The sequence below is a fragment of the Carcharodon carcharias genome, chromosome 11 (genome assembly GCF_017639515.1).
Source record: "Carcharodon carcharias isolate sCarCar2 chromosome 11, sCarCar2.pri, whole genome shotgun sequence".
Taxonomy (NCBI): domain Eukaryota; kingdom Metazoa; phylum Chordata; class Chondrichthyes; order Lamniformes; family Lamnidae; genus Carcharodon; species Carcharodon carcharias.
The window spans coordinates 36,636,385-36,648,778 of record NC_054477.1 but is presented as its reverse complement, the minus strand read 5'-3'; the positions used below and the strand labels follow the sequence as shown (position 1 = coordinate 36,648,778).

Below are 12,394 nucleotides of genomic sequence, written 5' to 3'. Positions count from 1 at the left end.
TTTTAAATCGCACAATTCCTTCCAAAGGTACAGCACCACTCGATCTGACTGACAGACCTTCTGTCAACTTTTCAAACAGCACTGTATTGTTAAAAGTACCTCAGCTAAAAGTTGAGTAGTGATCCCTTTAAATAGTGCTGATGGGGTGGAGGTGGGGATATGCCTTATGCAGCTAAATGTATGTCCAGTTGTGGGTATTTAAGAGAGGAATTGACAGGAGTGACGAGATCCAAAATGGCAGGTTAGGCGTCAAATCAGTATTCACATCACAATCTACCCATTCTGTATGTTTCTAGCACACGCACAGTACCCGCCTGCTATCATCCTTCATAACATGTCCATAACATAACGTTTATAACATGCTGGAAGTGATCAGAAGTGGACTCCCCTCCTCCCCCCATTTTTTCCTGAACTGCCTACTGTAGTACCAGAACTACCTGTATCAGGGAGCTCAACGTTGCATCTATTCTCTTTGGTCCCCACCACATATTCCGTTCCCTAGCCACCGATTCCAATCCTCTCCACTGATTATGAACGGGACTATTCAAAAATTTGGCATCTTATCTGACAATGAGCAGAGCTTCCCACCCCATATCCTCTCCCTCATCAAGGCCACCTACTTCCATTTCATCACTCGTCTCCTTTCCTCATCTGCTGCTGAAACACTCATCCACGAATTTGCCTGCTTTAAACATGACTCTTCCAGTGTTCTCCTGGCCAACCTCACACCTTTCACTCTCTATAAGCTTGAGTTCATTCATAATTTGTACTAAATCTCACTCACCCTTCACTCCTCTGCTTACTAACCCACATTGCCTTCTGATCAGACAACACCTCAATATAATAGATTTGTTTTCAAATCCCTTTTCATAGCCTTGCCCCTCCTTACTTCTGTAACCTTACCTAGCGCTAAGACCCTCTAAGGTCACTGCACTCCTTCAATTGCTTCTGCTACAGGGGAAGAAGCTAACTGTTTGATGAGTATCTGGTAAGAGGTCAAGGTGTATTCTATTCCTAAAGTTTAAAATAGTACAGGAATTTGTGAAAAGATTAATAAATATATAAAAGAAAATAAATAATTGAGTAAAATAATTAAGTAATTAATTAAAGCACCTAAGTATGGCAGGACAGGTGACGTGTCATAGCTGTAGCATGTGGGAGCTGCTGGTACCAGTGTTATCCAGGGCAAACACATCTGCAGTAAGTGCCTACAGCTTGAGGAGCTTCAGCTCAGAGTCATTGAACTGGAGGCTGAGCTGTGGACACTGCGACACATCAGGGAGGGGGAAAGTTGCCTGGACACTTTGTACCAGGAGGCAGTCACACCTGTTAGGATAGGATCTTCTGATTTGGAAGGTGGTCAGGGACAGGAGGGTGTCACTGAAGCTGAGGCAGGTAAAGAGACCCAGAGGAAAGGAGTGTCAGCCTCTGCAATCGTCCAACAGATTTGAGGTTCTTTCAACTTGCTTGTATGAGAGTGGGGGCTGCAGGGCAGATAAGTTGACCGTGGCACTGTAGTACAGGAAACCATTCAAGTTGGGGGGAGCAGAAAGCAATGTAGTGGTAATAGGAGACAGTATAGCGAGGGTGATTTATGCTGTTCTCTGTAGCAAGAAGTGAGAGTCCAGACGGCTTTGTTGCCTGCTCAGGGCTGGAGAGAAACTTGCAGTAGGAGGGGGAAGATCCAGTGGTCATGATCAATGTAGGTACCAATGGCAGTATGCAGAGTTAGGCACCAAATTAAGAAGCAGAACCTCAAAGGTAATAATTTCTGGATTATTACTTGAGCAACATGCAAATTGGCATAGGACAAAAAAGATTAGAGAAATGAATGTGTGCCTCAAAAACTAGTGTGGGAGAAGTGGGTTCCAATGTGTGGGGCACTGACACCAGTATTGGGGAAAATGTGTACCGGTGGAACGGTCTACACCTGAACTGTGCTGGGGCTGCTGTCCTCATAACTAGGGAAGTAGAGAGGGTTTTAAACTGAATAGTAGGGATAAAGGATCAAATCTGGGAAAAAATAGCAAACCAAAGAGTAGAGACAAGCAAGAGAGAAAGGTACTAATATGGGAAATGATAAGCAAACTGTGACAGGAGTACAAATCTAAGAGAAAATCAGCAGATAAGCCTAAATGCTACAAAAATAATAAAAAGACAAAACTAAAGGCTCTGTACCTAAACGCATGTAGCTTTCAAAACAAAACGGATGAGCTGAGCTGATAGCCATTACAGAAACTTGGCTACAACATGACATAGATTGGAATCTGAATATTGAAGAGTATGTGACATTTAAGGAAGGACAGGAAGTTAGGAAAAGATGGAAGGGTGGCTCTTTTAATTAATGATGGTATTAGTACATTAGAGAGGGATGACCTAAGTTCAGGAAAACAGAATGTAGAAGCAGATTGGGTTGAGATGAGAAATGATAAAGGCAAAAAGTCACTTGTGGGAGTGGTGTACAGGCCCCTAATTGTAACTACACCGTAGGGCAGAGTATAAAAGAAGAGATAATGGGAGCTTGCCAGAAAGATACAGCAATAATCATGGAGGATTTTAATCTACATATAGACTGGAAAAATCAGATGGGCAAAAGTAGCATAGATAAGGAGTTCATAGAATGTTTTTGTGATAATTTCTTAGAACAGCACAATCTGGAGCCAACCAGAGAGCAGACTATACTAGACCTGGTATTGAGCAATGAGATAGGATTAATTGATAACCTCATCGTGGAGGAATCCCTTGGTAGCAAAGATCATAATATGATTGAATTTTATATTCATTTTGAGGGAGAAATGAGTGCCTCCAAGACAAGTATTTTAAACTCAAATAAGGGCAATTATGAGGGCATGAAAGCATAGATAGCTGACGTGAACTGGCAAATGAGGTTACGGAATATATCATTAGAAATTCAGTGGCAGACATATAAAGGGGTATTTCAGAATACACAGAATGTATACATTCCAATGAGAAAGAAAAATTCCAAGGGGAAGGCCCACCATCCATGGTTAACTAAAAAGTTAAAGAGAGTATCAAACTTAAAGAAAAAACATATAATAAGGCAAAGATGTGTGGCAGGTCAGAATGTTGGAAAGAATATAAATAACAGCAAAGAATGACAAAAAGATTAATAAGGAGGGAAAAATTAGCACACAAGGGAAAGCTAGCTCGTAATAGAAAGACGGATAGTAAGAGTTTCTATAGATATTTAAATCAGAAAAGAGTTAACAAAGTGACCATTTCTCCTATGGAAAGTGCATCTCTGGAATTGACAATGGAAAGTAGGGAGATAGCAGATGAATTAAACAGGTATTTTGCTTTGGTCTTCACTATAGAGGACACAAGTAACATTCTGGAAATAGCTATAAATCAGAAAATGGAAGGGAGGGAGGAACTCAGGAAAATTACAATCACCAGGGAAGTGGTATTGAGAAAAACTGTTGGGGCTGCAGACTGACAAATCCCAGGTCCGGATGGACTTCACCCTAAGGTCTTGAAAGAAATGGCAAGTGAGATAGCTGATGCTTTGGTTTTAATTTTCCAAAATTGTCTAGATTCTGGGAAGGTACCATTAGATTGGAAAATAGCAAATGTAACTCTTCTATTCGAAAGGGAAGGAGACAGAAAGCAGGAAACTACAGGCCAGTTAGCCTAACATCTGTCATAAAGAAAATGTTAGAAGCTATTATTAAAGATGTTATGGCAGGGCACTTAGAAAAATTCAGGCAATCAGGCAGAGAGAAATCACGTTTAACCAATTAATTGGAGTTCTTTGAAGGAGTCACATGTGCTGTGGGTAAAGGGGAACCGGTGGATGTACTGTACTTGGATTTCCAGAAGGCATTTGATTAAGTGCCACATGAAAGGTTATTGTGGAAAATAAAAGCTCATGGTATATTTTATGTCTTGAGTCTTTGAGTTCACTAGTCAAATAAATTCAAATTGCACACCTTCATATACACTTGTTAGTTGATGCTTGCTATCAATAATGGAGAGAGACCGACATAAGAACAAACTGTGATTGTTTATTGCAACAGAGGGCAGAGCACTAAATCCTTGCATGATCCCTCCACCACCTCCAGTTCTAAACTACAGTTAACCAGTAGTCTGCGCTATTCAGCAATTGGTCAGTACTGTCACACTTAGTTAGTCCACTTGCATTCTCTTAAAGGTACATCATACTCACTTTACCACAGCATAGGAGGTAACAAATTGGATGGAAAGAAGATTGGCTAGCTAACAGGAAGCAGAGGGTTGGCATAAATGTGTCTTTTTCTGGTTGGCAAGATGTAACAGGTGGGGTGCCACAGGTATCAGTACTGGGGCCTCAACTTTTTACAATTTATATAAATGATTTTGATGAAGGGACCAAAGGAATGGTTGCCAAATTTAATGATGACACAAAGATAGATAGGAAAGTAAATTGTGAAAGGACATAAGGAGGCTACAAGGGAACATAGATTGATTAAGTGAGTAGGCAAAGATCTGGCAAATGAAGTATCTTGTGGATAAATGTGAAATTGCTCATTTTGGCAGGAAGAATAAAAAGGAAGCTTATTGTCTAAATGGTGAGAGATTGCAGAGCTCTGAGATTCAGAGGGATCTGAGTCCTAGTGCATGAATGACAAAAGGCAAATATGTAGGTACAGCAAGTAAGTAGGAAAGCTAATAGAATGTTATCATTTATTGCGAGGGGAATTGTTTACAAAAGTAGCGAGGTTATGCTTCAGTTGTACAGGGGACTGGTGAGACCACATCTGGAATATTGTGTACAGTACTGATCTCCTTATTTAAAGAAATATGTAAATGTGTTAGAAGCAGTTCAGAGGAAGTTTACTAGACTGATACCAGGAACAGGTGGGCTGTCTTATGAGGAAAGGTTGGACAGGTTAGGCTGGTATCCACTGGAGTTTAGAAGATTAAGAGGCAACTTGATTGAAACCTTTAAGATCCTGAGGAGTCTTGACTGGATGAATGTGGAGAGGATGTTTTCTCTTGTGGGAGAACCTAGAACTAGGGGCCCCAGTTTAAAAGTAAGGCGATGTTCATTTGAGGCAGAGATGAGGAGAATCCTTTTTCTCTCAGAGGGTTGTGAGTATTTGGAACTGTCTTTCTCAAAAGACGGTGGAAGCTGAGTCTTTGAATATTTTTAAGGCAGAGCTAGATAGATTCTTGATTAACAAGGGGGTGAAAGATCATCAGGGGTAGGCAGGAATGTGGGGTTGAGGTTACATTCAGATCAGCCATGATCTTATTGAATGGTGGAGCAGCCTCAAGGGGCTGAGTGGCCTACTCCTGTTCCTAATTTGTATCTTCATATATTCATTTGTACTTCTGGCTTTTTGCCCTTCCGAGAAAGCATTCAATAAGGTGCTGCTCAATGGGATGTCTCACATGATTAGAGACCTTTGGATTGGAGCAATATGGGCCCTGACAATGGCAATAGTAAGAATATAAGAACATAAGAACTAGGAACAGGAGTAGAGCATTCAGCCCCTCAAGCCTGCTCTGGCATTCAATAAGGTCATGGCTGATCTTCTTCTGTTTCGATTTCCACATTCCTGTCTAACCTCGCTAACCTTTGATTCTTTTGCCTAACAAGAATTTATCTACCTGTGCCTTAAAAATATTCAATGACCCCCACCTCCACCACCTTTTGAGGCAGAGAGTTCCAAAGTCACACAGCCCTCAGAGAGAAAAAAATTCTCCTCACCCCTGTCCTAAAAGGGTGATCCCTAATTTCAAACAGTGCCCCCTAGTTCTGGACTCACCCACAAGAGGAAACATCCTTTTGATGTACACCTTGTCAAGGCTGTTCAAGACCTTGTGTGCTTCAATCAAATCACCCCTCACTCTTCTAAATTCTTGTGGAAACAAATCCATCTGTCCAAACTTTCCTCATAAGACAGCCCACTCATTCCACATATCAATCTAGTAAACCTCCTTTGAACCGCCTCAAATGCATTTACATCCTTAAATAAGGAGACCAAAACTGCACACAGTATTCGAGTTGCAGTCTCACCAATACCCTGTATAACTGAAGCATAACTTTTATATTCAATCCCTCTCGTAATAAAGGATAGCATTCCATTAGCCTTCTTAATTACTTGCTGTACCTGCATACTAACTTACTGAAGACTTGTGCTCCAGGACTTGCCGCACCCCTAGCCAAGCTGTTCCAATACAGCTACAACACTGACATCTACCCAGCAATGTATAAAATTGCCCAGGTATGTCCTGTATACAAAAAGTAGGACAAATCCAATCCGGCAATTACTGCCCCATTAGCCTACTCTCGATCATCAGTAAAGTGAAGGAAGAGGTCATCGACAGTGCTATCAAGTGGTACTTGCTTAGCAATAACCTGCTCACTGACACAGTTTGGGTTCTGGCAGGGCCACTCAGATCCTGACCTCATTACAGCCTTGGTTCAAACGTGGACAAAAGAGCTGAACTCCAGAGGTGAGGTGACTGCATTTAATATCAAGGCAGCATTTGACCGAGTGCAGCATCAAGGAGCCACAGCAAAACTGGAGTCAATGGGAATAAGGGGGAAAAGTCTCCGTTGTTTGGAATCATACCTAGCACAAAGGAAGGTGGTTGTGGTTGTCGGAGGTCAGTCAGCTCACCTCCACATACTCCTTCCCCCCCCTCACCCCCCCAGACCCCTTCCTCCCCCAGACTCCTTTCCCTCTCCAAACTCCTTCCTCCCCCGGGCTCCTTCCCCCCCTCTGAACTCCTTCCCCCCACCGAACCCCCTCCCTTACACCTTCCTCATCCCCTTACACCTACTTCTCCACTTGCCGCTTTCTCCCCCATTACACCCTCCTCTCCCGTACTCCCTCCTCCCCCTCACAACCTCATTCTGACACCTTTGGCCCCCCTCCCAATCTTATCCCCCAACACCTTCATTCCCCTCGCCTCCTGGTACACCTCCCTCTCCCAGTCAGACCTAGACATTCTTCTCCCACCCTCCACCATGGTACACTTCCCTCTCCTACTCACAGCTGGACCTTCCTCTCCCTGACTTCGCCGATCATCCCTAGCAGCCCATAGCTAAGACTGTGATGTTCCGAAGCAGATCCAGGACATCGATGGAGACCTCCCACCTTCCGTGAACTGCTTCACGGCAAGGCCAAGTCCATGAAAATCCACCCAGCATGCTATACACATGTTCCCTCAGGGTGTGGGGCTCCAGTGTCTTCAGCTTCTCTAATGTCTGCAATCTAATCAAGGTCCTAATGTTAAGTCCTGACTTCTGCATGACACACTCATCCCGACGTATTTTGGGCTGGCGTGTTTTCCCAGTGGTGTAAAGGAAAATCTGACATGGGGGCAATTCCAGCTGGGTCTTACTTTGCATCCCACCAGTGGGATACAAAGCTGGTTCACACCAGCCTCCAGTCGGATTGGCATTCCACCATGGCGGACACCATCAGATGATCCCACAGAGCTTTCACGCCAGCGTGAAATTGATTTCTTGGTTTTCTCATCATATTGTTCCCACTCCCACACCCCACCCTGACACCCAATGCCAATGGGGCTGGAAATTTCTGGCCCCAGAGTAATCAAGGACAGTCAGCAAGGATTTATTAAGGGAATGTCATGTCTGACTAACTTGATTGAGTTTTTTGAAGAGGTAACAAAGAGGACTGATGAAGGTAGTGCAGTTGATATGGTCTACATGAATTTTAGCAAGGCTTTTGATGAGGTAGTACATGGCAGACTGGTTAAAACAATAAAAGGGATCCTGGGGTATGTAACAAGCTGGATACAAAATTGACTCAGTGGCAGGAAACAAAGGGTAATGGTTGATGGGTGTTTTTGCAACTGGAAGTCTGTTTCCAGTGGAGTTCCAGAGGACTCTGTACTAGGTCCCCTGCTTTTTGTAGCATATAGTAATGATTTGGACTTAAATTTAGGGGGCATGATCAAGAAGTTTGCAGACAACACAAAAATTGGCCATGTGGTGGATAGTGAGGAGGGAAACTGTGGACTGCAGGAAGATAACAATGGACTGGTCAGTTGGGCAGAAAAGTGGCAAATGGAATTCAATCTAGAGAAGTGTGAGGTGATGCATTTGGGGGTGTCCAACAGGCAAAGGCTTACACAATAAATGGGAGGATACTGAGAGGTGTAGAGGAAGTGAGGAACCTTGGAATGCATGTCCACAGCAGCAGAAGGAGCATACTATAGGCAGAACTAAGAATTCCCATGACCAACATAGCAGATCAAAGAAGTGCAGCCCTGCTACTTCCAGTAGTGAATGGTGTTAGACAATTAAGTAATAATGAGAGGATGAGGCTACATGAATATCCCCATCCTCAACAATGGCATCTGGAAATGACATCCTTATGCCCATCCATAGTCTTGTCCTTCAATCAGAAATCTGGACCAATCCACTTGTGGTACAAATAAATGCACACAAGTAAATGGGGATGACTGAAGGCCCCCAGTAGTAGTGAACAGTCATATGAATTAAATTAGATACAGGAACCCAAGTGAATGTCATATCTGAGGTACTTACCAAGAAATTGCAGCAAAACCACAATTTTTTAATTCTTTTTCAGGATGTGAGCATTACTGGAAAGGGTCATCAACAGTGCTATCAAGCAGCACTTGCTTAGCAATAACCTGCTCACTGACGCCTAGTTTGGGCTATGCCAGGGCCACTCAGCTCCTGACCTCATTGCAGCCTTGGTTCAAACATGGACAAAAAAGCTGAACTCCTGAGGTGAGTTGAGAGTGACTGCCTTTGACATCAAGGCAGCATTTGACTGAGTGTGCTGTCAAGGAGCCCTAACAAATCTGGAGTCAATGGGAATCGGGGGAAAACTGTCCACTGGTTGGGGTCATACCTAGTACAAAGGAAGATGGATGTGGTTGTTGGAGGTCAGTCATCTCAACTCCAGGACATCACTTCAGGAGTTCCTCAGGATAGTGTCCTCGGCCCAAACATCTTCAGCTGTTTCATCAATGATCTTCCTTTCATCATAAGGTCAGAAGCAGGGATGTTCACTGATGATTGCACAGTGTTCAGCACTATTTGTGACCCCCTCAGATACTGAAGCAGTCCCATGTCCAAATGCAGCAAGTACTGGACAAAATCCAGGCTTGGGCTGACAAGTGGCAAGTAATATTCGTGCCACACAAGTGCCAGGCAATGGCCATCTCCAAGAAGTGAGAAACTAACCATCGCTCCTTGACATTCAATGGTATTACCATCAATGAATCCCCCACTATCAACATCCTGGGGCTTACCATTGACCAGAAACTGAACTGGACTAGCCATATAAATACTGTGGCTACAAGACCAGGTCAGAGGCTAGGAATAGTGTGATGAGTAACCCACCTCCTGACTTCCCAAAGCCTGTCCATCTTCAACAAGGCAGAAGTCAGGAGTGTGATGGAATATTCTCCACTTGCTTGGATGAGTGCAGCTCCAACAACACTCAAGAAACTTGACACCATCCAGGACAAAGCAGCCTTCCACTATCAATGCACAGTAGCAGCAGAGAGTGCCATGAACAAGATGCACTGCAGAAACTCACAAGGATCCTTAGACAGCACCTTCCAAACCCACAGCCGCTACCATCTAGAAGGACAAGGGCAGCAGATAGATGGAAACATCACCACCTGGACCTTCCCCTTCAAGCCACACAGCATCCTGACTTGGAAATATATTGCTGTTCCTTCACTGTTCCTGGGTCAAAATCCTGGAACTGCCTCCCTAACCGCACCGTGGGTGTACCTACACCACATGGACTACAGCGGTTCAAGAAGGCAACGCACCACCACCTTCTCAAGAGCAACTAGGGACGAGCAATAAATAAAACCCGTAACAAAAACAGAATTACCTGGAAAAACTCAGCAGGTCTGGCAGCATCGGCGGAGAAGAAAAGAGTTGACGTTTCGAGTCCTCATGACCCTTCGACAGAACTTGAGTTCGAGTCCAAGAAAGAGTTGAAATATAAGCTGGTTTAAGTTGTGTGTGGGGGGGGCGGAGAGATAGAGAGACAGAGAGGTGGAGCGGGGGGGGGATGTGTGGTTGTAGGGACAAACAAGCAGTGATAGAAGCAGATCATCAAAAGATGTCAACGACAATAGTACAATAGAACACATAGGTGTTAAAGTTAAAGTTGGTGATATTATCTAAACGAATGTGCTAATTAAGAATGGATGGTAGGGCACTCAAGGTATAGCTCTAGTGGGGTTTTTTTTTATATAATGGAAATAGGTGGGAAAAGGAAAATTTTTATAATTTATTGGAAAAAAAAAGGAAGGGGGAAACAGAAAGGGGTTGGGGATGGGGGAGGGAGCTCACGACCTAAAGTTGTTGAATTCAATATTCAGTCGGGAAGGCTGTAAAGTCCCTAGTCAGAAGATGAGGTGTTGTTCCTCCAGTTTGCGTTGGGCTTCACTGGAACAATGCAGCAAGCCAAGGACAGACATGTGGGCAAGAGAGCAGGGTGGAGTGTTAAAATGGCAAGCGACAGGGAGGTTTGGGTCATTCTTGCGGACAGACCGCAGGTGTTCTGCAAAGCGGTCGCCCAGTTTACGTTTGGTCTCTCCAACGTAGAGGAGACCGCATTGGGAGCAATGCAGTAGACTAAGTTGGGGGAAATGCAAGTGAAATGCTGCTTCACTTGAAAGGAGTGTTTGTGTCCTTGGACGGTGAGGAGAGAGGAAGTGAAGGGGCAGGTGTTGCATCTTTTGCGTGGGCATGGGGTGGTGCCATAGGAGGGAGTTGAGGAGTAGGGGGTGATGGAGGAGTGGACCAGGGTGTCCCGGAGGGAGCGATCCCTATGGAATGCTGATGAGGGGGGTGAAGGGAAGATGTGTTTGGTGGTGGCATCATGCTGGAGTTGGCGGAAATGGCGCAGGATGATCCTTTGAATGCGGAGGCTGGTGGGGTGATAAGTGAGGACAAGGGGGACCCTATCATGTTTCTGGGAGGGAGGAGAAGGCGTGAGGGCGGATGCGCGGGAGATGGGCCGGACACAGTTGACGGGTAACCGAGGTTTTCCACCCACGGTCGTTGAAAAAACTTCCAATCCCAATAAAACCCGTATCCTGTAAATGAATAATAAGCAATAAATAAGCCACTGTAAGCAGAACAGGATTCTCAGAGGATACATCTGCTCTCACAGGTCCAGTGAGGATAAAGCCCCAATCTTCTGAACTCAGATGATGGACCAAGTATGTAATGAGAACAAGACATACACCAAGAAAACAACTACAAGCCACAGAGCTTAGATTCTAACTGTACAGAAAGATGGTAAGATGGTTAAGCCCTCGCACAGCAGTGACCTCTCTTGTTACCTGCAGAGATGCACTGCTGATCAAAGATAAGCTCCAGTATCACACCAGGGCCATGTTTACACTGTGCTAATATAGGTATCACATTGGAGTGAAGATTGTGATCTGATGGATGTTTTTTTAAAAATCAATACACGATTAGAATATATGATCGCCTGCTCAAGTTAAGTCTGTACTGGATGAGCTCCAAAAACAGTGCATTCGTATAAAATGTGTCTATCCTGTCATCTGGCAAGAAAGTTTTAATTAAAACTTGAAAGTTTTATTGAAGGAACATCTAATCACTGGATATGAGTGAAATACTGAGCTTGTTGCGGGGAAAGAAGCTTTTTTGTAGAACTGTGTAACAAAACAAATTTGATTCTGTATGAAGAAAAAGATCCAACTCTCATGCTTCTACTCACAATATTTTCTTTACTGAATGTGAATGTCACTGGCAAGGCCAGCACTGGCTGCCCATCCCTAATTGCCCTTAACCTGAGTGACTTGCTAGACCGTTTCACCACATTGCTCTGGGTCTGGTGTCATATATAAGCAAGTAATAATGGTAAATTTCCTTCCCTAAATGACCTTGGTAAATCAGACTGGGTTTTACAACAATCACTAATAGCTATCATGTTCTCCATTACTGACTTTTTGTTCTATGTTTATTAACTAAATTCAAATTCCACCAGCTGCCCTTGGTCGGATTTGAACTCATGCCCCTAAAGCATAACCTGAGCCTCTGGATTATTAGTCTAGTGACATTATCACTACACCACCATCCCACCTTTATATTTAAGTTGCTGTAATTTTAATTTGTGAAACATGTTAGAAGTTGAATGAATCCTACCCAAAGGAATATTGGAAAATATTTGCTCTAGACATCACCTTTGTTGTCACTACAGCTAACGTTATAGCATTCACAAGCCTAAAAAGTTTCTTTATTTAAGGCAACATTTTGAATTGGTTTACAGGAAGCTGCCTGTGTTGCTTTAAAACAGTATAATTACCGTGAAAGAAAAGCCTTTGCTGTAAAACCATCTGCCCCAGGTGAGTGTGGTGGCACATTATATTGGTGCTCCAAATCCATGTT

At 43.7% G+C, this 12,394-nt stretch overlaps 1 long non-coding RNA gene across 1 annotated transcript in view; it reads left to right on the top strand.

Annotated features, from left to right (window-relative positions):
- The window catches only part of LOC121284263, a 65,583-nt gene that overhangs the window by 25,238 nt on the left and 27,951 nt on the right, over positions 1–12,394 (top strand). Inside the window, exon 2 of the long non-coding RNA XR_005944458.1 lies at positions 11,151–11,278. This is a non-coding gene — a long non-coding RNA (uncharacterized LOC121284263). The remainder of the gene's footprint in view (positions 1–11,150; positions 11,279–12,394) is intronic.